The 26,359-nt window shown below is 43.1% G+C and overlaps 1 protein-coding gene across 10 annotated transcripts in view; it reads left to right on the forward strand.

Moving 5' to 3' along the window:
• The first annotated feature begins 1,020 nt into the window (after window positions 1–1,020).
• The window catches only part of TBC1D5 (TBC1 domain family member 5), a 595,415-nt gene continuing 570,076 nt past the window's right edge, over window positions 1,021–26,359 (forward strand). For 6 of the 10 annotated variants that reach the window (XM_086381937.1, XM_086380405.1, XM_086379633.1 and 3 more), the window contains exon 1: window positions 1,024–1,285. The gene's annotated coding sequence lies outside the window, so the exon portion shown is untranslated. Of the gene's footprint in view, window positions 1,286–1,388; window positions 1,988–26,359 lie in introns of those variants that run through there. The other 4 variants (XM_086383423.1, XM_086381129.1, XM_086386662.1 and 1 more) reach the window with 3 other exon arrangements.

Genomic DNA, 26,359 nt, shown 5'->3' on the forward strand with positions numbered 1-26,359 from the left:
TCCAAGCCTAGTACTGTGGTTTGTAAAAAAACATCGTGTATTATTTCTCTAAGGGTTATTCTAAAGTGAGCAGTGAAGTGAAAGTCGCTCAGTCGTGTCCGACTCTTGCGACCCGAAGGACTGCAGCCCGCTAGGCTCCTGTGTCCATGGGATTCTCCAGGCCAGAACACTGGAGTGGGTAGACTTCCCCTTCTTCAGGGGATCTTCCTGACCCAGGGATGTTACCCAGGTCTCCGGCACTGCAGGCGGATTCTTTACCAGCTGAGCCACCAGGGAAGCCCTATACTAAAGTAGGTATGCACAAACTACTCTGCTGCTGCTAAGTCACCTCAGTCGTGTCCGACTCTGTGCGACCCCATAGACGGCAGCCCACCAGGCTCCGCCGTCCCTGGGATTCTCCAGGCAAGAACACTGGAGTGGGTTGCCATTTCCTTCTCCAATGCAGGAAAGTGAAAAGTGAAAGTGAAGTCGCTCAGTCGTGTCCGACTCTTAGCGACCCCATGGACTGCAGCCCACCAGGCTCCTCTGCCCATGGGATTTTCCAGGCAAGAGTACTGGAGTGTGGTGCCATTGCCTTCTCCGCACAAACTACTAATGACTCCCAAAGCAGAGTAGGGTACATCTCAGAGAGGAAGTGACAGAGTGGCTGGGTATTGAAGCATGAATAGGAGTCCACTCAGCTACAAGGCCCTGTCACAGGCCACAGGAAATGCAAATTCTCAGGCAGGAGGGCCAGCCTTTCAGACGGCCTCACCCTGGGAAGGTGGTGGTGAGCATGAGGGTCTGACATCCCGGGGGCGGATTCTCAGCCTCCAGCTGCGAGGTGTGGAAGGTAAAGATGGCAAAGGGAAGGAAGGGAAAGGGGAGAAACAAACGAAACGAGACCTCCCGCGCATGCGCGCCGGCAGCCGCTGCGGACCGCCCGGCCCGCGGATCCCTCTCAGCCTCGCGCCTCGCGGGCCCCACAGGCCCCCAGCGCGCCGCGCGCGCGCACTGTGCGGGCCCGGCGGGCGCATGCGCACTAGAGCGCGGGCGCCCGCGCCGCCGGGTGCTTAGAGGTGGAGCGCGCCCAGGGCGCGCGGCGGGGGGCGGCCGCCGTTACGGCGCGGGCGTGGTCACGTGGCCGCCGGCCCCCGCCACCGCCCCCCCCCCCCCCGCCCTGTTCCCTCTCTGGTCGGGTCAGGCGCGGCCGGCCCCGCGAGCTCCCGGCAGAGGCTGAGGGAGAGAGAGAGAGAGGGGAGGAGGACTCAGGGCGTAGGAGCCGGGGAGCCCTCCCGCGCCACAGGTAACGCCAAAGGACTACGGCGCTGACGGCCGTAAAGCAGCTTGGGCGCCCCGAGCGCCTCCGCCCTCCTCCAGTGCAGCCCCCGCGGGCAGTCGTTCTCCCCGGCCTCCCCTCAGCGTCTCCGGACGCGTCCCGCCCCCCCTCGCGCCGCCGCCACCGCTTTCCCCCGGGCGGCCCTGAGGTGTCGCCGCCGCGACAGGGGCTCGCAGTGCACCCCGCGTTGCGCGTCCCGGGGGGGGGGGGCGGGAGACTGGGCTCCCTCGCCCCGGGGCGGCGGGGCTGAGGCGCTGCCCCCCCGGCTTGCCGCCCGCCTCCCCGCCCGGTGGGGTCTCGGGTGAGACCAGGCTGAGCGCCGCGGCCGAGCCGTGCTCCGCTTCCTCCTTGGTCGATTTCCGGGTACCTTTTGGTGCCTTCGCGGGCCGGAAGCCAGACGGGCGCGGAGCCCCCAAACCTTGTAAAATGCATTCTCTAGAAGAGAGGACCCCCCCCCCCCCCAACCAGGAGGAAAACGTGAGCTTGTTTGAGTACGACTTGTTTCCTTCACCTGTAGGAACATGCAAGTTGAGGCCTCGCAGGATGTGAGAAAAACTGCAGAGGGTGAACGCTGATTTTTTTTTTTTTTTGGTAACACCCCATCCCACCCCCCTCCTTTTTCCTGGAGAACGGAGCTCAAACCTCTACAACAATTTCTTGATTCTGCAGGTGACCTAAAATTTGTTCAGTACTAGCTATTAAATAGTTTCGATTATAGGATATATGTTGAAAGTTCACATCTTTTAGATTTTTTGGGGGGAATAATTTTCTGGAAAGTTTAACTAGCCAACTCCAAATTCTAAGTACCGAAATTTTAGAATGCGGGTTGCACAACTTTGGGCCGGACGGTGGTTGTATTTCTAGACCTAGTCATTCTTTTTTATTCTTTGTCCCACAGTATACAGCCCCAATATATTACCATGTAGTCACTATATATAATAATATGAACATGCCGCTGTTTGTACACAGATTTTGACAGCATTAACTGTAGGCATTGTTGAAAGTAAACTTTTGAGCAGCTTTGATACAGTGATAAAGAATTTAATTTATGTATTAATTGTCTTAAGGAACTTTTCTGATTCCATGTCTTCCTGGTTTCCATGTTTTATCTCTAAATTCAGTTGTAAACGAACATTTTTCTACAGCTGTTTGCTATAGAGTCCTGTAGAGCCGTTCTTCTCAAACTTTAATGTGCCTGGGAATCCCTTGAGGCTCCTGTTTGAAAATGCAAATTCTGATTCAGTAGATCTGTGTTGCAGCTTGATATTTTGTGTTTCTTATAAACTACTTGCGGCTGGAGGAGGAACCGTTCTTGAGTAGCAAGGATGTATACTACTTGTTTGCTAAGAGATGAAATATATCAATGAATAAGTGCCTTTTAATAATTCACTTTTGGTGTACAGGTGGCTTGAGGTAAGAGACAAATGGTAGGATGAACCGAGGGAGCTTGCTTTGGGAAATCCCTTTACCGAAGAAGCCACGTCCAGGTCCCTGGGGAGGGGATAGCGGAACTGGGAGAACTCCCTCAACTAGGAAGAGTGCAGGTACCCTCTGTGCGCGCTCGCTGTGCTGCCTGCATCACCGGGCCTGTGCATACTCCCTGGAAGCTTTGTGTACTTCTCCCTGAAGAAGTTCACTTGCTCAGCAGCGGGTGGTTGGATTTTTAATCAACATAAAGACTGCATCATACTCTTTGGGATGAAAGTTTCTTTTATTGGTGAACGAATTGAGTGTGTGCTCCTTCTGTCACTTATTCAAATGCAACCTCAGCTGAGTAGCACATGCCTGAGCCTTGGAAGCAAACTTGTGAAAAATTTGGAGTCTCCACCTGTTGATTTTCCCTAAATATTAAAAAATGAAATTGAAAAGTTTACGTTAAAAAAAGTAATTGAAAAGTCATAGTTGTCACAGGTAACTTCATATAGTTCATGTACATAAAAATGGTTCTCAAGTTTAGAAAAAGTTTATGGAAGTATAACATCAACTACTTTTAGCACTGTAATTTTTACAGTTTTCATTCTCGTCCTTACTTTACCGTTGTTTCTTTTCTTGCTAAATATTATGACAGTACTTTTTTTCCTTCCAGTTTTATTGACATAATTGATAAACAGCTCGGTAAAGAATATGCCTGCAATGTGGGAGGCATCCACATTGGTTCCATCCCTGGGTTGGGAAGATCCCCTGGAGGAGGGCATGGCGTTCTTCCTTCCTGGAGAATCCCATGGACAGAGGAGCCTGGTGGGTTACAGTCCATGGTGTTACAAAGAGTCAGACATGACTGAGTGACTAACACATTATATAAATTTAAGGTGTAGTGCATAATGATTTGACTTACATCATGAAGTGATTATTACAATAAGTATAGTGAACATACATCATCTCATATAGATATTAAAGAAATAGAAAAAAAATTTGTTTTCTTGTGATGAGACCTCTTAGGATTTATTCTCAACAGCTTTCCTGTATAACGTAAAACAGTGTTAACTATATTTATCATGTTGTACGTTATAGCCCTAGTACTTATTTATCTTATAACTGGATGTTTGTACCTTTGTCTGTCTTCATCCAATTCCCCCATCCCTCCTGGCTCTGTTAACCACAAAGCTTGATCTCTTTTTCTGTAAATTTATTTTTGAAGTATAATTGACCCACAACCCTGTTATTACCTATTATACAACATCTAGTTGCAATATGTCACCCTACAAAGATATTGCATAGTTATTAATTATATTGCTCACACTGTTCATTTAAATGATTTTGCAGCTGGAAACTCTTAATCTCTCTCCCTGTTTCATTCCTCTTCCCACTTCCCTTGCAACCACCTATTTGTTTTCTGTATGTATATACCTCTGTTTTGATTTTGTTAAAAATCAAATGTTTGCTCACTTGATTTTATTAGGTTTGCTCATTTGTTTTGTTTTTGGATTTCACATTATAAGTGAAATCATGCAGTATTTGTCTCTCTCTGACTTGTTTCACTCAGTATAGTACTTTTCAGGTCATCTTGAATGGCAAGACTCCTTTTCATGGCTCAGTAACACTCCATTAGTGCTTTTGTTTTCTTCAGATAAATATCCTGGAGTGGAATAGCTGGATCTTTGGTACCTTTAATTTTTTGGATTCCTCAAGGGTTCCTTTTTCCCCACATCCTCACTGACACTTGTTATTTGTTGTCTTTTTGATCATAGCCATTCTGACAGATGTGAGGTGATATTTCAGTGCAGTTTTGATTTGCGTTTCTCTAATGTTTAGTGATGTTGAACAGGTTTTCACTTCCCTGTTGGCTGTATCATGTTTGGAAAAAATATCTGTTGAGATCTTGTGTACATGTTTCGATCAGGTTGTTTGCTTTTAGATACTGAATTGTATGGGCCCTTTTTAAGTTTTGGGTATTACATCCTGTATCAGATATATGATTTAGAAATATCTCCTATTCATTAGGCAGCATTTTCATTTTATTAGTAAATGTGATTTTGCCCCTCCTACCATCTTGTTGGGGCTTCTCCTTTGTCCTTGGACATGGGGTATCTTTTTTTGGTGGGATCCAACATTCTCCTGTTGATGATTGTTCAGTGGTTAGTTACAATTTTGGAATTCTCACAGGAGAAGATGAGCCCACGCCCCTTCCACCGTCTTGGTAGCTCTGACTTGTCTGACAGCTAGAGTGGTGGTATAGACCAAGAAGAGAAGGATGTAATAGAGGAAACTCTGGAAGACTGGTGTACTGGCATGGAACTCTTGTGACAGATACTTGCTGGTCAAGCTAATCCCACAGATAAGGAGGGATAACACCTGGCCTAGAGCCACAGAGATTACCACCCCCTGTTCAGCACTTTGCAGCTCCTCTGGCGCACGCTGGCCAGGGGTGAGGCAGACAGGCTCCGGCTGCTGCACCGCTTCCCTTGGCCAGCAGGTGCTCGATGGTGGTCACCTCATGGTTCAGTGAGGACTGTCTCCACAGAGCTGCAGCGTGGTGGTGATAAGAACGTCTATGCCGGGGAACTGCGTGGAGGACCTGGTCTGGCGGCCACGGACTGGAGAGGTAGTGCTGCTGGCCAAGCAGTGAGGTGCTGGTCATGGTACACACCCTCCTCCCCCAGCACAGGAGAGGGCTCTACACAGGGACATCACCAGATGGTCAACACCGAAATCAGATTGATTATATTCTTTGCAGCCAAAGATGGAGAAGCTCTACACCATCAGCAAAAACAAGACCAGGAGCTAACTGTGGCTCAGATCATAAACTCCTTATTGCAAAATTCAGACTTAAATTGAAGAAAGTAGGGAAAATCACTAGACCATTCAGGTATGACCTAAAGCATATCCTTTACGATTATACAGTGGAAGTGACAAATAGATCCCAGGAATTAGTTCTGATAGAGGGTCTGAAGAGGGTCTGAGGGATGGAGGTTCATAGCACTGTTCAGGAGAAGGTGACCAAAACCATCCCCAAGAAGAAGAAATGCAAAAAGGCAAGATGGTTGTCTGAGGAGGCCTTACAAATACTGAGAAAAGAAGAGACGTGAAAGGCAAAGGAGAATAGGAAACATGTATCCATCTGAGTGAGTTCCAAAGAATAGCAAGGAGAGAGAAAGCTTCCTCAGTGATCAGTGCAAAGAAATAGAAGAAAACAATAGAGTAGGAAAGACTAAAGTTCTCCTCAAGAAAATTAGAGATACCAAGGGAGCATTTTATGCAAAGATGGACACGTTAAAGAACAGAAATGGTATGGACCCAACAAAAGCCCAGATATTAAGAAGAGATGGCAGGAATACACAGAAGAACTTAACAAAAAAGATCTTAATGACACACATAACCACAATGGTGTGATCACTCACCTAGAGCCAGACATCCTGGCATGTGAAGTCAAGGGGACCTTAGGAAGCATCACTTCAAACAAAGCTAGTGGAGGTGGTGGAATTCCAGTTGAGCTATTTCAAATCCTAGAAGATGGTGTTGTTCAAGTGCTGCACTCAATATGCCAGCAAATTTGGAAAACTCAGCAGTGGCCGCAGGACTGGAAAAGGTCAGTTTTCATTCCAATCCCAAAGAAAGGCAATGCCAAAGAATGTTCAAATTATGGCATGATTGGACTCTTCTCACATGTTAGCAAAGTAATGCTCAGAATTCTCCAAGCCAGGCTTCAACATTATGTGAACCATGAATTTCCAGATGTTCAAGCTGGATTTAGAAAAGGCCAGAGGAACCAGAGATCAAATTGCCAATATCCGATGAATCAGAGAAAAAGCAAGAGAATTCCAGAAAGACATCTGCTTCATTGATTATGCTGCAGCCTTTGACTATGTGGCTCACAACAAACTGGAAAATTCTTCAAGAGATGAGAATACCAGACCACCTGACCTGCCTCCTGAGAAACCTGTATGCAGGTCAAGAATCAACAGTTAGAACTGGACATGAACAAATGAATGGTTCCAAAATGGGCAAGTAGTATGTCAGGACTGCATATTGTCACTTTGTTTTTTTAACTTACATGAGGGTGCTGCTGCTGCTAAGTCACTTCAGTCATGTCCGACTCTGTGTGACCCCATAGACAGCAGCCCACTAGGCTCCCCCGTCCCTGGGATTCTCCAGGCAAGAACACTGGAGTGGGTTGCCATTTCCTTCTCCAGTGCATGAAAGTGAAAAGTGAAAGTGAAGTCGCTCAGTCGTGTCCAACTCTTAGTGACCCCATGGACTGCAGCCTTCCAGGCTCCTCCATCCATGGGACTCTCCAGGCAAGAGTACTGGAGTGGGGTGCAATTGAGAGAACATCATGTGAAATGTTCTGCTGGATGAAGCACAAGCTGGAATCAAGATTGCCGAGAGAAATATCAATAACCTCAGATATGCAGACGACACCAGCCTTATGGCAGAAAGTGAAGAGGAACTAAAAACTCTCTTGATGAAAATGAAAGATGAGAGTGAGAAAGCCGGCTTAAAACTCAGCATTCAAAAAACTAAGATCATGGCATCTGGTCCCATCACTTCATGGCAAATAGATGGTGCTAACAGTGGAAAAAGTGACAATTATTTTCTTGGGCTCCAAAATCACTGTATATGGTGACCACAGCCACAAAATTTAAAGACGCTTGCTCTTTGGAAGAAAAGGTATGACCAACCTAGACAGCATATTAAAAAGCAGAGACATTATTTTATCAACAAAGGTCCATCTAGTCAAAGCTATGGTTTTTCCAGTAGTCATGTATGGATTTGAGAGTTGGACCGTAAAGAAAGCTGAACGCCAAAGAATTGATGCTTTTAAACTGTGGTGCTGGAGAAGACTCTTGAGAAGACTCTTGAGAGTCCTTTGGACTGCAGGAAGATCAAACCAGTCAATCCTAAAGGAAATCAATTCAGAATATTCATTGGAAGGACTCATGCTGAAGCCGAAGCTCCAAAACTTTGGCCACCTGATGTAAAGAGCTGACTCATTGGGAAAAAAGAAGCCGACTCATACTGGGAAAGATGGAAGGCAGGAGAAGGGGATGACAGAGGATGAGATGGTTGGATGACATCACCCTCTCAATGGACATCAGTTTAGGTAAACTCCAGGAGTTGGTGATGGACACAGGGCTGGTGTGCTGCAGTGCATGGGGTCTCAAAGAGTCAGACAGGACTAAGTGACTGAACTGAACTGTTATCTTTTTCTGGCCTTGGTATCAGGGTAACATTGGCTTTATGGAATGGGTTCAGAAATGTTTCTGCAGTTCTTTTTGGAATAGCTTATGAAAGATAGATGATAACTCTTGAAGTTTTTGGAAGGATTAGCTCTCTGATCCTGAACTTTTATTGTCAGGAGTTTTAAAGTTACTGATTCAACTTCATTAGTACTAATTTGTCTGTTTATATTTTTTATTTCTTATTGTTTTGTTTGGGAAGTGTACCTTTCTAAGAACTTGTCCATTTCTTTTCAGTTGTCCATTAATTGGTGTAATCCATTATGATTCTTTTTCTGGTGTTGGTTGTAACTTTTTTTATTTCTGATCTCCATCTGCATGGAGTGCCTTTTTTCATCCTCTTAACTTTCAGCCTGTGTGTGTCTTTACACCTGAAATGAGTCTCTGTAGGCAGCAGGTACATGGGTCCTATTTTGTGTCTGTTCAGCCACTCCTTGTCTTTTGATTGGAGCATGTAGTCCATTCACATTTAAAGTTATTATTTATAGTTGTGTACTTATTGCCATTTTGTAGTTTTCTGGTTTTTTTTTTTATACGTTTTTTGTTTCTTTTTTCTCCTTTTTATTTGATGACTGTCTCTAGTGTTATTTTTGTGAGTCTTTGCATGTGTATATAGAATAGACTTTTGGTTTATGAGTAATGTAAGGTTTATATGTTTGTATCTGTACATGTATACACATTTTTATCATATATATATGATTATTTTAAATTGATGATCTTTTAGGTTCTAATGCATTTTAACAACCCAGTATTTTTAAGCCTCTCCCTCCAGCTTACTGTTCGTGACGTTGACATCATGTTTTACATCCTTCTGTTTCGTGTATCCCTTAACTATTGTGGTTGATCTTAACAATTTTTGTCCTTTTACCTTCCTACTAGCTTCATAAGTGGTTGGTTGGCTGTCTTTACTGTTTATTTGCCTGTACCAACAACTTTTCCTTTTGTAATTTCTTTCATGTGTTTGTAACCTTTTTTTTTTTTTTTTTTGCTTAGTTGAGTCCTTGTAACATTTCTCCTGAAGCTGTTTAGTGGTGCTGAACTCTCAGCTTCTGCTTGCCTGTAAAACTTTTGGTATCTCCATCATATCTGAATGAAAGCTTTGCCAGGTTAGAGTATTGATTCTCCTTTTAAATATATTGTTCCACTTCTTTCTAGCCTTTAGAGTTTCTGCTGAAAAGTCACCTTAGAGCCTTATCAGACTTTTCTCATGTAACTTGTTGCTTTTTCCTCACTGCTTTTAATATTTTCTCTTAATCATTAGTTTTTGGCATTTTAGATACAGTGTGTCTTCTTATGATCCCCTTTGCCTTGATCCTGTTTAGGATTCCCAATGCTTCCTTAAGTTTGATGTCTCTTTCCTTTCCCAGGTTAGGAAAGCTTTTAGCTATTATATTTTCAAACATTTTATTTCCCTCCTTCTCTCTTCTCCATCTGGGACCAGTTTAATATGAATGTTGATACCCTTGATGTTGTTCTGCTGCTAAGTTGCTTCAGTCGTGTCCGACTCTGTGCGACCCCATAGACGGCAGCCCACCAGGCTCCCCCGTCCTTGGGATTCTCCAGGCAAGAACACTGGAGTGGGTTGCCATTTCCTTCTCCAGTGCATGAAAGTGAAAGTGAAGTTGCTCAGTTGTGTCCAACTCTTAGCGACCCCATGGACTGCAGCCTACCAGGCTCCTCAGTCCATGGGATTTTCCAGGCAAGAGTACTAGAGTGGGGTGCCATTGCCTTCTCTGTGATGTTGTTCTAGCAGTCTCTTAAACTTTCCTGATGGTGATTTCTACTACTTTGACTTCCAGCTCACTGATCCGTTCCTCTGTATCATTTATTGTACTGTTTATTCCTCCTCCTGTATTTTTCATTTCAGTTATTGTATTTTTCATTTCTGGTTCTCCTTTATATTTTCCAACTCTGTTAAAAAAATTCTGACTTTTTATTCTGTGTATTTAGTGGTCTCCCGAGTTATTTGATCATCTCTATAATCATTGCTTCTCTGGTGGCTCAGACAGTTAAGTGTCTGCCTGCAATGTGGGAGACCTGGGTTCCATCCCTGGGTGGGAAAATCATTACTTAACTCTTTTTTGGGTAGGTTGCTTATCCTCACTTAGTTCTTCTGGGGTTTATTTTGTTCCTTTATTTGGAACATATTCTGCCGTCACCTTATTTTGCCCAGTTTGCTGCTGTTATGTATCTGGTAAGTTGGGTACAGTTCCGATCTTGGAGAAGAGCCCTTTTGTAGGAGACATCATGTGTCCCAGCCCTGCACTCCCTCTGGTCACCAGAGCTGTATGCTCTAGGCGTCACCTCTGTGGGCTGTGTGCATCCTTCTTTGGTGTTGAGCAGACTGCTTTTGGTGGTCTGGTAGGCACAACTGGCCCCTGGCCTGGTTGGTGGGGCTGTGTCATGAGACACCTGGCTGTGGGTTCCTGGAGGTCCTGCAGCTAGTGCTGATTGACTGGTGGGTGGAGCTGGGTGCCTGGTGGGTGTGGGGCCAGGGGTCCTAGCTCTGGAGTCTGCTGGTGGGCAGGGCTGGCTCCTGACATGGCTAGCTTTGAGGTCTGAGGTGTTCCAGGGGTGCTGTATCGCAGGGTGACTGGCTCAGGGGTCCAGGGTGTCTTGGAGCTTGGGTCAACCTGCTGATGGTGGCGTTGGGGCCCTCAGGGGCTCCTGGGACCAGTCCTGTGCTACTGGTGGTTGGAGCCAGGTTCTGCGTTCTCCGGTCGAAGGGCTTTGGGTGTGAGAACTGGTGTGTGCCCACTGGTAAGGGTGGGAGCAGTTCCTGACACAGCTCGCTGTGGAGTCTGGGTTGTTCTGAAACTGCTATTGGCCTGCTGGCGGGTGGGGCTGGGGCCTAAGATGTCCTTGAGCCCCCCAGTGGTGGGTGAGTCCGCAGTTCGGGGTTAGCGCTGGCCCGCCTGTGGGTGGGTTGGTGTGAGAGTACTCTTAAGTACCAGGTACTGTCCTGAGCACTTCATATATCTTAATTCATTTGATGCTCACAAGAACCTTGAAGGAAATTGAAGCAGAGAGAGAGTAAAAGTCATATGCTAATACAGAGCTGGGATTCTGACCAACTCTAGAGTCCATGCTTTTAACAGTCTTTTCTTTGCTGCATTTTAGAAAAAAATAAATCAGCGATACTCTTTTAAATCCCCTTTTCCTAGTAGTACCGTTGAGAATTAAGAGGTTGACTTCGATTTTTGTTTGTAGGTAACTTATTGTACTGTTGAAAACTATGAGGATGACTTTCATTTTAAAACTCAAATTTGTCATTTTTTTTTTATTCACCCACTTCGAAATTAACTGCCTCAATGCTTGTAATTTTTTCTTTATAAGATATTGAAATTTGCAATGGTTTGTTTGTGCTTGTTTGCCATACTAGTCTCTTAAGTGTGTGTCATTGTTAAAAGTGAAAGTGGTATCTCTTTCCTTTTGAACCTGCAAGTTTTGAATCCTTCATTTTCTGCCAATGCCTATCTCCTCTCCCCAGCCTCCATGTATACGTGGTAGATTTATTATTCTAATATTGAACGATTGACTGGGTTACAAACTTCTTATTTGGCCAGTAAGGACAGTTAGAAAATAAGCTTTGATCATCATTACCATGTTTAACACCGAGAAGGTAAGGACAACCCCAGAATAATGAATGATATTTCAGGTTGAGTAGTTTGTGTTTTGTAAAGAAATGCATATCATCTGTCCCTCATCCCCTCCTGTTTCAGACCACTGAAAACTGCCCCATGTCATCAGTGGTCTGGGGTGTGGTGCCTGTCCACCCAGTCCGGGACTCTTGACGTGGAGAGGCCATTTAAGTGCCAGTGCTGGGCAGTGTGTGTCCTAGAGTTTGAGAACTGAGAGGCTCTGAATGGGCCCAATTGTGGGAGGAAAAAGTAATTGGGGAGGCAGAGTGTGGGGAGAGGGTCTGTGGCTAATTCCAATGGCATTAATTTTCTTTAACTGGGATAATAGTGAGTTTTGTATCGTGCATGTTTTTCCTACGCTTGTTTTTTATAACAGTACCTCTCATGGTGCCCTGCTGGCCAGTTAACTTGGCTGGACAGAGCCTCACTTTTCTTATCTTTGAAGTGAGGGTAGTGATAGAAGCTACCTTACAAAGTTGCTTTGAGGAATAAATGAGTATATATGTGTTTATATGTGTGTGTATATACACATAAATTATGCAGTATATATGGGTTATACCTATGCTGTTCTTACATATGTAAATATTGTATACCATTGGCAGGGGATTGGTTCCGGGACCTCTCTGGATACCAAACTCTGTGAATGCTCAAGTTGCTTATATAAAATGCATAATATTTGCATATAATATATACACATCTTCCCAGATACTTTAAATCATCTCCAGATTACTTATAATACCTAATACAATGTAAGTACTGTGTGGCTGGTTGTCAGAATCCAGCAAAGTCAAGTTTTACTTTTTTGGACTTTTTGGACTTTTTTTTTCCCCCTGAATATTTTTGATTTGTGATTGATTGGATCTGCAGTTGCAGAACCAGAATATATGGAGGACCAACTGTATATACATAGAAATGCTTAGATAGTATCTGGCACGTGGTTAATGCTATAATGGGAATGTTAGAACTTATATTCTGTTGTGGTTAATCTGCAGTGGTTGATCGTATCCACATAGTCAAGACTGACTGCTTGAGTGAACTTAATGGAAATTGTATATGTATTTGGTATAACGTTGTGTGGGCCAAGAAAATAGAAAGTTTGTACTTTCTGGATGAAAATACAAAATTTACATAGTCATGATTTTGTCCCTTGGTGAGTTAACTATATATATATAAGGTTTGGCAGCTCAGATTTTTAAAAACAAGGGAGTAACACTGCAGAAATAATGAAGATGTCTCTGGTGGTGGTGTGAAAGGGTCAATTTAAAATTTCCTGGTGTAGTGTTACGAAGCACAGAACCAGATAACCTTTTTCTGAAGGCTTCTCTGATATAACTTTACCTTCCTTGGTTGACTTGTTTGTTCCTTGATAAAATCCATCTTTCTTTGCATCCTCCAAACCTGATCTGCAGTCTTTTATCTGAAACCCATAGTGGCATGTGTGTATCAGAAGTAAGTTTTTAAAATTTAGATGGTTAATTTTTTGCATATGCTGTATGTCTTGACACCTCCTTTAAATAGGAACAGTCAGTCCATAATCATACACATTAATTTTTCCAGAAAAATTACAAGTATAGGATCTGTGTGTTAGGATTTCATATCTTTAGTATCTAGTATGGAGTCTGGCATGCAGTGGGTGCTCATTAAATCTGTTTCAATGAAAAACATCTAAAGATAATATCATTCAGTCATTTTCTCTGTTGCATGTGGTATCTGTGGTTGACTCAATGAAAATATTTAGTAATTGCAGATTTATTATTTTTTTAAAAACTCAGTTGCCTAGGAAAGGTGGTTATTGGATTAATTTTTTGAAACAAAATGATTGGAAATAGTCATTACAGATGATTGCAAATTCTCATACATTTGTGTTGATAAGAATGCTGATCTTGACCTTTTATGGGTCATAAAGTCTATATTTAGAGGAATGATTTACTTCTAAAAAATTGATTGGATTTGTTGTTTGTGATAATTATGATAAACTAGTTGTGGTGTATCTGTCTAAAGAAAGTGCTATGGTGAGTGACTCTCTCAGGTCAAGTAATCACAGTATGGTAATCTAGACGACCGTAGGAAAAAGGTTCCCCCCACCCTGTTACAAAAAGTGATGCTTACTGTGGAAATTTTATAAAAATGAGTGATGAAAAATAATCCCCTGGGACCTCCCTGGCGGTCCAGTGGTTAAGACTTTGCTTTCTAATGTAGGGGTGCAGGTTCGATCCCTGGTTCAGGAGCTGAGATCCCACATGCCTTGTGGCCAAAAAACCAAAACAAAAAACAGAAGCAGTATTGTAACAAAGTCCATAAAGATGTTAGAAATGGCCCACATGGAAAAAAAAATCTTAAAAATAAAGTCACCTGGACTGTTGGATAATTCTTAAAGTTCTCTTCAGGGTTAGGGTTATAGTGTTTCAAGAGAGGCTGGAAATTAAGTCAGGTTTGTAGCCCAAGTACTGTTTAAGAAAGCCAAGTAACAGATGTTGATTAGTGGAAATGTTTGATGTTTTAGTGTTACTAAACATTTTACCCCTAAGATAAAAAGGTTGAACTAAAAGTAGTGAGGTCTCCACTTGTAAATAGTGGGTCTTCAGAATAATTAGAGGAGTGAGGAGTAAGCTCCCACTTCTCCTCTGGGGAGGCACACCTGCCTTCTGATGGGATTGATGGTGATTCGGCACTGCGTGAAGACTGAGCGCGCTCACAAGCTCTGGCTGCCGAGGCACGCACTCTGTTTGCTGACAGTCAGTGGGGACCGAGTCAGCCCCTTCAGAGGTTCTCAGGACGCTGCCTTTGAAGTTTCAGGAATCCAAGAGGAGTTACTGACATTGCGTCTCTTGCTGTCTTGGGGTGAGATAATGGATAGATTGCCCTGGACCCTTGGTTGGATTTGGGAGTAAAAGTGGATTTGATAGGAGATGGAAGATGGTACCACTCTGTTGGGTTTTGTCTGCTGGATTCATTAAATTAGACTTCTTTTTCTTTTTTTAACATTTTGTTTGTTTATGGTTGGCTCTGATGAGACTGCTGCTGTGCAGGCTGTTCTCTAGCTGCGGTGAGTAGGGGCTGCTCTCTCGTTGTGGAGAACAGGCTCTAGGGCCCGTGGGCTTCTGTCATTTTGATCCCCAGGCGCTGGAGGACAGGCCCACTAGGTGTAGCACGGGGCTTAGTTGCCGTGTGACATGTGGGATCTGCTGGCCCAGGGATCAAACGCTGTGTCTCTCGCATTGCCAGGAGGATTCTTTACCACTGAGCCACCAGGGAAGCCCTGGACTTATTTTTCTTCATGAAGTCCAAGAGTCTTGTGATAAGAATGCTCATTTTGATAGGTTGGTGAGTATGGTATAGGAAGGCTTGGGATGAATTGCCTCCTTTCTGCAGTCTTCATTTCTCTTAACTAATTTAGGATTATTTTAATTTTTTTTATCGTGTGTTGTGTGTATATTGTAGCTATACACAGATAAACATGCGTACATGTAGATAATTCCATTTTCTTTAACTAAAAATGGTTCTTGCTATTCTGTTGCTTGCATTTGTTTTTCATTTGGTTTTTAATATTAGTGCTGTAACTCTTCCACATACTTTTTGATCACTTCATACTCTTTCATTGTTTGACTGGACTGTAAGTAGTCCTCCATTCTTGGACACCTAGCTTCCTGTCAGTCTTTCTGACAAGAAGTGATGCACTGAAATTACGCAGGCTCAGTCACTAAGTTGTATCCAACTGTGTGACCCTATGGACTATAGCCCACCATGCTCCTCTGTCCATGGGGATTCTCCAGGCAAGAATACTGGAGTGGGTACCATTCCCTCCTCCAGGGGACCTTCCTAACCCAGGGATCGAACCCATGACTCCTTCATTGGCAGGTGGATTCTTGACCACTGAGCCACCTGGGCACTGAACATTATTGTAGCTCATATCCTTCTGTGCCTGCATTTTTTTGTTTATTTAAGAAAAACTGATAATCATGATGGTGTGATCACTCACCTAGAGCCAGACATCCTGGAATGTGAAGTCCAGTGGGCCTTAGAAAGCATCACTACGAACAAAGCTAGTGAAGGTGATGGAATTCTAGTTGAGCTATTTCAGACCGTGAAAGATGATGCTGTTAAAGTGCTGCACTCAGTATGCCAGCAAATTTGGAAAACTCAACAGTGGCCACAGGACTGGAAAATGTCAGTTTTCATTCCAATCCCAAAGAAAGGCAACCCCAAAGAATGCTCAAACTACCGCACAATTGCACTCATCTCACACACTAATAAAGTAATGCTTAAAATTCTCCAAGCCAGGCTTCAGCAATACGTGAACCGTGAACTTCCAGATCTTCAAGCTGGTTTTAGCAAAGGCAGAGGAACCAGAGATCAAATTGCTAGCATCCACTGGATCATGGAAAAAGCAAGAGAGTTCCAGAAAAACATCTATTTCTGCTTTATTGGCTATGCCAAAGCCTTTGTGTGGATCACAATAAACTGTGGAAAATTCTGAAAGAGGTGGGAATACCAGACCACCTGACCTGCCTCTTGAGAAACCTATATGCAGCTCAGGAAGCAACAGTTAAAACTGGACATGGAACAACAGACTGGTTCCAAATAGGAAAAGGAGTACGTCAAGGCTGTATATTGTCACCCTGCTTATTTAACTTCTATGCAGAGTACATCATGAGAAACGCTGGGCTGGAAGAAGCACAAGCTGGAATCAAGATTGCTGAGAGAAATATCGGTAACCTCAGAAATGCAGATGACACCACCCTTATGGCAGAAAGTGAAGAGGAACTCAAAAGCCTCTTGATGAGAGTGAAAGAGGAGAGTGAAAAAGTTGGCTTAAAGTTCAACATTCAGAAAACGAAGATCATGGCATCTGGTCCCATCACTTCATGGGAAATAGATGGGGAAACAGTGTCAGACTTTATCTTTTTGGCTCCAAAATCACTGCAGATGGTGATTGCAGCCATGGAATTAAAAGACGCTTAGTCCTTGGAAGGAAAGTTATGACTAACCTAGACAGCATATTAAAAAGCAGAGACGTTACTTTGCCAACAAAGGTCCATCTAACGAAGGCTATGATTTTTCCAGTGGTCAAGTATGGATGTGAGTGTTGGATTGTGAAGAAAGCTGAGCGCCGAAGAATTGATGCTTTTGAACTGTGGTGTTGGAGAAGACTCTGGAGAGTCCCTTGGACTGCAACCAGTCCATTCTAAAGGACATCAGTCCTGGGTGTTCATTGGAAGGACTGATGCTGAAGCTGAAACTCCAGTACTTTGGCCACCTCATGCGAAGAGTTGACTCATTGGAAAAGACTCTGATGCGGGGAGGGATTGGGGGCAGGAGGAGAAGGGGACGACAGAGGATGAGATGGCTGGATGGCATCACTGACTCGATGGACATGAGTTTGAGTGAACTCTGGGAGTTGATGATGGACAGGGAGGCCTGGTGTGCTGCGATTCATGGGGTCGCAAAGAGTCGGACACGACTGAGCGACTGAACTGAACTGATTGTTTCTCTGTGGATATCAGAAACTTTGTCATTGGTCTTCTATTCAGTCACACAGGTATTTTATTTTTTGTGGTTGTGCATAGAATTTTCCTGTGGGTGTGTGCGCATGTGTGTATCTTTCGAATCAGACAATTGCTGGTAGATAGAATAGCTGTTGATGTTTTATGTGTATGTATTTTGTAGCCAGTCACTTTCTGACTCTTCATATTCACAGCTTTTCAGTTGATTCTCTTACCTTTTCCAGGTAGATAAACCATTTTTGTAGAGAAATCAAACTCTGCATCACTGTGTTGGCTTGAGTATCAAGCATCATGAGTTTCTTTTTTTCTGGTCAGGTGTGTAATTTTCTACTCCTTACGGTGAGTTTTCTTTTCAAGCCACTCTCTTTCTGTGGTCTACTTAAAGTTCTCCAACCTAAGGCCTGTGATTGTCCAAACTGAGTGTGGTGGAGGCCACTGGGAAGTGATCAGCAGACCAGGAGGCAGCGACAGCAGAGTTGGTGGAGAGGCAGGTGGAGTGGGAGAGCCCAGCATGGGGCCGTGCCCCCAGCTCCTCCTCCTCTACCCCCCTTTCTGAGTTCTGATTTACTCCATGAACTTTTGATTTTGTCCTTTTGATGATTATTTGGCTTCCTGTTTTACTCTCCAGATGCACCTTGTTTTCTTTCTTCACGCAGTAGCTCCCCTGCCCCCTTTTTCCTTTGACCCAGATACACGTGCTGTCGTGGGAACATCCAGAGCAGGGCTCTAGCCTGTTGTCACGAGAACTACCGCAGAGTGCCCCGAACTTGTGGCCGTCATGCATCCTGCCTTGCAAAGGATGTGGCAAGACTTTGATTAAACTTGGGTTTCCTCATAAAATCAAACCACTGCTTTGGAAGGCTTAGTGAAATGAAGGAGATACACTTTGTAGAGACAAATGGGGGAGAATTGTAGAGATGTAGCTGGGCTGGGGGATGAGAACTCCAGAGGCTGCAGTGAGAGATTATTGTTCTGCAGAGTCTGTTACTTTAGCTCCAACTTGATTTCTTCCCTGAGCTTTAGACCTGGGGATCTGATTGCCTCCTGGAGAACTCTGTTTTGTGTGGCCCGGGAAAGCTCATTTTCAGTATGTCTGCAACTGAACTTACCGTCTTCTTATAGAAAACCTCCTCCCCCTCCCAAGTTTATTATCTCACTGGAGGGCATCACTGTCTCTTTAGTTTTGATCAGCCAGAAACCTGGCAGTTATACTTTATTCCCTTCTCCCCAGTCCTCACATAAAGGCACCAGACTCTGGATCCTGCCTCTTGAGTGCACCGTCTCTCTGTCCCCAGTGCTGCTACACTGGTGTGCTGTCTGTTGATCTCAGATCATCTTTGCCTGTGTTTCTGTGCAGTTTTGCTTTTGGCGTCCCATGTGGCCGGATCTCGTCTAATTCTCCTAACACCACAGCGCACAACCCTTTAATGCAGTCCCCTCATTGTCCATCCGGGATTGGTTCCAGGACCCCCAGCCGATACGCATGTTCACAGAGGCACAGGTCACTGGCAGTCTGCCTGAGGTGTCTGCGGATTCCACCCGCCATGGGTGAGACGTGCAGAGAGCCTGCTTGTCCGGTCGGAGGGCAGGCTGTGCTCTCCGTCGCTTGTTTCTCAGTCTGCGTCTGCTGCTTCCACTCGCCTCTACTCTGATTGCTTTGTCAAGTGCTGAAACTGCATTTTTGCAACGGTTTATGATTTTGCTTGCCTCAAGCTTGGAATATTCTCTTGCAATCTTACAGACTCCAGTGACGTCTCAGCTTGAATGCCACTACCCAAGGAAGCTGCTCTAAACCACTAAGTCTGTGTTGTGCCCTTCCTATTTGGCCAAATAACCTGTACTCTTCTGTAAAATTTATTATGTATCAGGATTGTCTTTTTACCTCATAGCCTGTGTCTCCCTTTGAGTGCTCCGTGAGCTCCAAGGCCATGCATATCATCTTTACTCCTACTCTGGTGCTGTATCTATTAACAGGAGATGTCCTGTAATAGGTACCGTTCTAGGTGCTGAAAACAGAGCAGTGAGTAAGAGGCTGTTGCAATTATTACTGCTGTATGATAAGCTACTCCAAACCTAACTGGCTTAAGACAACAGTAACGTTTATTTACTCATGATTTTATAATTACTAAAGCACTTGGTAGGGGAGGCTTATCTCTGTTTTACTTGGTGTCTGCTCATTGGAGGTCATAGTTTCTGCGTCTAAGCTGGTTCACTCACAAGGCTGGCAGTTGACGATGGCTGCTGTTTGGGAGCTAAAGGAGGGCTGTTGATCAGGCACCGACGTGAGGCCTCTGTGTGCGGCCTGGTGTGACTGCTACGCTCTGAGAATGAGTGTCCCAGGAACAAGCATTCTGAAAGGAAGGAAGTGCAAGCAGCCAGTGCTTTTAAAGATTAGGCTTAATATTGATGCGTGTTACTTCTCCTGTGTTCTATTGGTTAAATAGACGATAGCCCTGATTCAATGGGGGGAGAATTAAATTCCATATCTCGGTGGAGAAGGTGACAAAAAATGTATGACCATGTTTAGTTAATCTACTTTGTTGTTGTTCAGCTGCCCAGTCATGTCTGACTCTTTGCGACTCCATGGACTGCAGTGTGCCAGGCCTCACCATCTCCCAGAGTTTGCCCAAGTTCATGTTCATTGCATCGGTGATGCTGTCCAGCCGTCTCATCCTCTGAAGCCCTCTTCTTCTGCCCTCAGTCTTTCCCAGCGTCAGGGGCCTTTCAAGTGAGTCGTCTGTACGCATCAAATGACCAAAATACTGGAGCTTCAGCTTCAGCATCAGTCCTTCTAGTCAATATTCAGGGTTGATCTCCCTTGCAATTGACTGGTTTGATCTCCTTGCTGTCCACATGGCTTTCAGGAGTCTTCTCCAGCACCACAGTTCAAATGTGTCAAATCTTTGGGATTCTGCCTTCTTTATAGTCCAGCTTTCACAACTGTATGTGACCACTGGGAAGACCCAGTGGCCTTGACTATATGGACCTTTGTTGGCAGAGTAATGTCTCTGCTTTTCAACACACCATCTAGGTTTGTCATTGCTTTCCTGCTGAGATGTAATCGTCTTCTCATTCATGGCTGCAGTCACTGTCTGCAGTGACTTCAGAGCCCAAGAAGAGGAAAGCTGTCACTGTGTCTACCTTTCCCCCACCTCTGTTTGCCATGCAGTAATGGGGCTGGATGCCATGATCTTAGTTTTTTTTTTAAAGTATTTAGTCTTAAGCCAGCTCTTTCACTGTCCTCCTTACCCTCATCAAGAGGCTCTTTAGTTTCTCTTCACTTTCTGCCATTAGAGTGGTATCATCTGCATATCTGAGGTTGTTGATGTTTCTCCCACCTGTCTTGACTCCAGCTTGTAACTCATCCATCCTGGCATTTCTCCTGATGTGCTCAGCGTATAGGTAAAATAAACAGGCTGACTGCAGACAGCCCTGTTGTACTCCTTTCTTGATCCTAAATCAGTCAGTAGCTCCTACAGGGTTCTGACTGTTGCTTCTTGACCTCATACAGGTTTCTCAGGAGACAGGTAAGATGGTCTGATGTTCCCATCTCTTTAAGAGCTTTCCACAGTTTCTCATGATCCACACAGAGGCTTTAGCATAGTCCATGAAACAGAGATAGATGTTTTTCTGAAATTCCCTTGCTTTCTCTATAATCCAGCGAATGTTGGCAATTTTATCTCTAGTTATTCTTCCTTTTCTAAACCCTGCTTAGACATCTGGAAGTTCTTGGTTCACGTAATGGTGAAGCCTAGCATGCAAGATTTAAAATACGCCCTTACTAGCATGTCCGATGGTTAGCACATTCTTTGGTACTACCCTTTTTGGGAAGTGGGATCTACTGTATAGACCTAAAAAAGAAAAACACTGTAAAAGATTTTGGATGAGTTAATTTATTTGTACTTTCAGCCTTCCAAAAGAACCGTGATATCAATTTAAAAAATATAAAGTGAACTTTTAAAATGTTTTTAAAAATTTTTCAGAAGTATTCATACACTGATATATTTCTACTTATATTTTAGAAGTGAGATTGTTGTATCTTTGTGTAATTTAGATTTTGATACCTATAGCCAAATTGCCTAATCGGTAATACTACTTTGTATCCTAATTTTTAGTTCAGGGTATAAATTACATTTGCCCATTATCTTGCTACCAGAAGGAATTGTAAATCATTGTTTTTGGCTAACCTGTTAACAAAAGTTGATAGGTTCCTTTTATTATAATTCCTTTAATGCCTATTTATACTCTTTGTCCATTTTAGGGGGGATGTTTGTTACTGATTTTCAAGAGCTTTTTGTGTGCTATAGATTTTAATTCTACCCACTACATAGAAATATTGTAAATTTTGTCTTAATTTTGCTTATCATTTAAAAAAATTTTATGAAGAATTATTACATTTTTGTATAGTTCCATATATTAGTCTTTTTCTTTACGATTTTGTTTCTTGGCAGAAATAAGATTGAACTCACTTCTCCTTATTTGTTATCTTTTTACATCTTTGGTCAATCTTCCAGTAGTTTCAAATACAGAATTTTTGTATATTATACATATTGCAGGTCAGGAAGCAACAGTTAGAACTGGACATGGAACAACAGACTGGTTCCAAATAGGAAAAGGAGTATGTCAAGGCTGTATATTGTCACCCTGCTTATTTAACTTCTATGCAGAGTACATCATGAGAAACGCTGGGCTGGAAGAAGCACAAGCTGGAAACAAGATTGCTGGGAGAAATATCAATAACCTCAGATACGCAGATGACACCACCCTTATGGCAGAAAGTGAAGAGGAACTCAAAAGCCTCTTGATGAGAGTGAAAGAGGAGAGTGAAAAAGTTGGCTTAAGGCTTAACAATCAGAAAACTAAGATCATGGCATCTGGTCCCATCACTTCATGGAAAATAGATGGGGAAACAGTGTCAGACTTTATCTTTTTGGGCTCCAAAATCACTGCAGATGGTGATTGCAGCCATGAAATTAAAAGATGCTTACTCCTTGGAAGGAAAGTTATGACCAACCTAGACAGCATATTAAAAAGCAGAGACATTACTTTGCCAACAAAGGTCCGTCTGGTCAAGGTTATGGCTTTTCCAGTGGTCATGTATGGATGTGAGAGTTAGACTGTGAAGAAGGCTGAGTGCTGAAGAATTGATGCTTTTGAACTGTGGTGTTGGAGAAGACTCTTGAGAGTCCCTTGGATTGCAAGAAAGTCCAACCAGTCCATTCTAAAGGAGATTGGTCCTGGGTGTTCTTTGGAAGGAATGATGCTAAAGCTGAAACTCCAGTACTTTGGCCACCTCATGCGAAGAGTTGATTCATTGGAAAAGACTCTGATGCGGGGAAGGATTGGGGGCAGGAGGAGAAGGGGACGACAGAGGATGAGATGGCTGGATGGCATCACTGACTCGATGGACCTTAGTTTGAGTGAACTCCGGGAGTTGGTGATGGATGGGGAGGCCTGGTGTGCTGCAGTTCATGGGGTTGCAAAGAGTCGGACATGACTGAGCGACTGAACTGAACTGATAGATATTGGTGGTTGGGAAAAATCAGTAGGCCAATAAATTCCTTAGCAATTAAGATGCCTGGGGAATTAATCTCAGAATCATCTCCATCTCTTAATTGTCTTATAATAAAATGGAATTGATATGTTTTAGAATTTGTCAAATTCTGTCCTCGATAGTACCAGAAAATCACAGTGAATAAAGACAAGTTGTTCCTTGGCTTCAGTGTTACAATTTCCCACAAAATGAAACTTGTAGTGATTGAAATACAAAAATATGAAACCTATTAAAACAGAAAACAAGATAATGTTCAGCTAGGTTATATGGACCAAACAATACCTTGAAAAGAATTAGAAATGCTGGAAAACAGTTTTTTTTTTTTTATTTCCCCCTCCTTTTTAAAAGCTGACACGAGAGTAAGAAATTACCAGTTCAAGATCTTCATGAAAGTAGGAATTCAGAATTAAAACTATTTAAAATTAAAATTAAAACTAATTAAAAATTTAATTCAGAATTAAAACTATTCTAGGGAAGTTTTACTTTGAAGCCCTTATAAGGCACAGGGTGTAGAAATTATAACCCAGTTAGGCTGAAGGAGAGGAGACTAATGGAAATTCTTATATAAAATTGACTCCAAAAACGTGTCTATAGAGTATGGTTAAACTGAGATTGAAGTCCTTCCCATGCTCTTGCTTATTGGAGGGTGCAGGAATAGCTGCCTGGGAGCTGAGGAAAACACCTGTTCCTAAGAAGTTATAACCAGAGGTCTTCTCTCTCCTTGGTTTGCAGCTCATATTCAATGTCACCTGTGGTACAGACCTCACCTCAAGTTGTGAATCTAAAGTGGTTCTAGGTGCTTGGGAGAAGCAAATAAAAGACGTCTCATGTAGAATACATTTGAATCTTAGGTCCTAGGGATTCCCACACATAGTTTTCCAAAGATTTAGCCCACAATAAAATATAACCAAGTACACAGGGCAACGAGGCACCATGGGTGAGAAAGAGCAGAAACAACTGGCAGAAGTAGGCCCTCAGAAACCACAGATAGTGGGATTATGAGATAGTGATTATAAAATAGCTGTTTATTATGTTTATAAAAATATGGAAAATAATCTGCAAGGAATGAGAAATCTAGCAGATTCTAAAAAGACCTGAACAAAATTTCTAGAAATAAAAAATTACTAGTTGTAATGAAAAACTTGGTGAATATGGGTTAATGGTAGGTTAAATGCAACTAAAGAGAATTGATTAACTGGACGTGGGAGAGAAGAAATAATTCAGAATGTAGCACAGAAGGACAAGGAAGTGGGTAAAAAGAAAGGGATTAAGGTTTATAGAACACAGAATGAGAAGGTCTTACAGTATTTCACTGTCTTTCTAATTGTAGAAGGGAGAAATACTGCGAAAGGAGGGAGTGCTTTATAATAGCTGAGGATTTTCCAGAACTGAGGAAAAACATCCGGCAACAAATGGAGTAAGTTCAGAGAGATAAAAGCAGAATAGCTAATGGGAAATATACACCTAGACACATCAGTGATAGAGAAGGCACCAGCAGTGAAGAGAACATCTTAAAAGATGGCAGTGAACAAAAGACAGTTCAGTCGCTCAGTTGTGTCTGACTCTTTGTGACCCCATGGATTGCAGCACGCCAGGCCTCCTTGTCTATCACCAACTCCCAGAGTTTACTCAAACTCATGCCCATCGAGTTGGTGATGCCATCGAACCATCTCATCCTCTGTTGTCCCTTTCTCTTCCCACCTTCAATCTTTCCCAGCATCAGGGTCTTTTTCCAATGAGTCGGTTCTTCTCATCAGATGACTAAAGTATTGGAGTTTGAGCTTCAGCATCAGTCCTTCCAGTAAATGTTCAGGACTGATTTCCTTTAGGATTGACTGGGTGGGTCTCCTTGCAGTCCAAGAGACTCTCAAGACTGTTCTCCAACTCCACAGTTCATAAGCATCAATTCTTCAGTGCTCACCTTTCTTTATGGTCTAACGCTCACATCTGTATGTGACCACTGGAAAAACCATAGCTTTGACTAGACAGACCTTTGTTGGCAAAGTAATGTCTCTGCTTTTTAATAGGCTGTCTAGGTTGGTCATAGCTTTTCTTCCAAGGAGCAAACGTCTTTTAATTTCATGGCTGCAGTCACGATCTGCAGTGATTTTGGAGCCCATAAAAATAAAGTCTGTCACTGTTTCCATTGTTTCCCCGTCTATCTCCCATGAAGTGATGGGACCAGATGCCATGATCTTCGTTTTCTGAATGCTGAACTTTAAGCCAGCTTTTTCACTCTCCTCTTCCACTTTCATCAAGAGGCTCTTTAGTTCTTTGCTTTATGCCATAAGGGTGGTGTCATCTGCATATCTGAGGTAATTGATATTTCTCCCGGCAATCTTGATTCCACCTTGTGCTTTATCCAGCCTGGCATTTCCCATGATGTACTCTGCATGTAAGTTAAATAAGCAGGGTGACAATATATAGCCTTGACGTATTCCTTTCCCAATTTGGAGCCAGTCTGTTGTTCCATGTCCAGTTCTAACTGTTGCTTCCTGACCTGTGTATGGATTTCTTAGGAGGCAGATCAGGTGCTCTGGTATTCCCATCTCTTGAAGAATTTTCCACAATTTGTCGTGATTCACACAGTCAAAGGCTTTAGCCTAGTCAATAAAGCAGAAGTGGGTGTTTTTCTGGAACTTTCTTTTTCGTTCAACCAATGGATGTTGGCAATTTGATCTCTGGTTCCTCTGCCTTTTCTAAATCCAGCTTGATCATCTGGAAATTCATGGTTCATATACTGCTGAAGCCTGGCTTGGAGAATTTGGAGTAGTAGCGTGTGAGATGAGTGCAGTTGTGCAGTAGTTTGAACATTCTTTGGCATTGCCTTTCTTTGGGATTGGAATGAAAACTGACCTTTTCCAGTCCTGTGGCCCCTGCTGAGTTTTCTAAATTTGTTGGCATATGGAGTGCCATGCTTTCACAGCATCATCTTTCAGGATTTGAAATAGCTCAACTGGAATTCCATCACTTCCACTAGCTGTATTCGTAGTGATGCTTCCTAAGGCTCCCTTGACTTCGCATTCCATGATGTCTGGCTCTATGTGAGTGATCACACCATTCTGGTTATCTGGGTCATGAAGGTCTTTTTTGTATAGTTCTTCTCTGTGTTCTTGCCACCTCTTCTTAATATCTCCTGCTTCTGTTAGTTCCATACTATTTCTCTCCTTTATTGAGCCCATCTTTGCATGAAGTGTTCCCTTGGTATTTCTGTTTTTCTTGAAAAGATTGCTAGTCTTTCCCATTCTATTATTTTCCTCTGTTTCTTTGCATTGATCACTGAGGAAGGCTTTCTTATCTCTCCTTGCTGTTCTTTGGAACTCTGCATTACAGATCACCTTTAAAGTAGCTGTGGCCATTTGACTGCTCAGGAGCTGAAGTGGACGTCAGTGTGCTGGGAAAAAATTGCCATCTTAGTATTCTGTACCCAATGAAAATCCATTTTAAGAGTAAAGGTGAAGTAATGACATTGTCAGACAGAATTGCATAATATTATTCTCTGATTGTAAAGAAAATATGGATAGATATTTTTCTGATTGTTTCTAGTGTTTAGAATGACAGATTTTAGTAGACCTCAGCAGTTCTGAGCTCCACATAGTTATTTTATCTTAGAAAATTGTTGTGTTTATACTTAATAAACAGATACTGTTTGCCAATATTTTTAC

This window comes from Bos grunniens, chromosome 1, assembly GCF_055505025.1.
Source record: "Bos grunniens cultivar Pamir isolate PY7600 chromosome 1, Bosgru_T2T1.0, whole genome shotgun sequence".
Taxonomy (NCBI): Eukaryota; Metazoa; Chordata; class Mammalia; order Artiodactyla; family Bovidae; genus Bos; species Bos grunniens.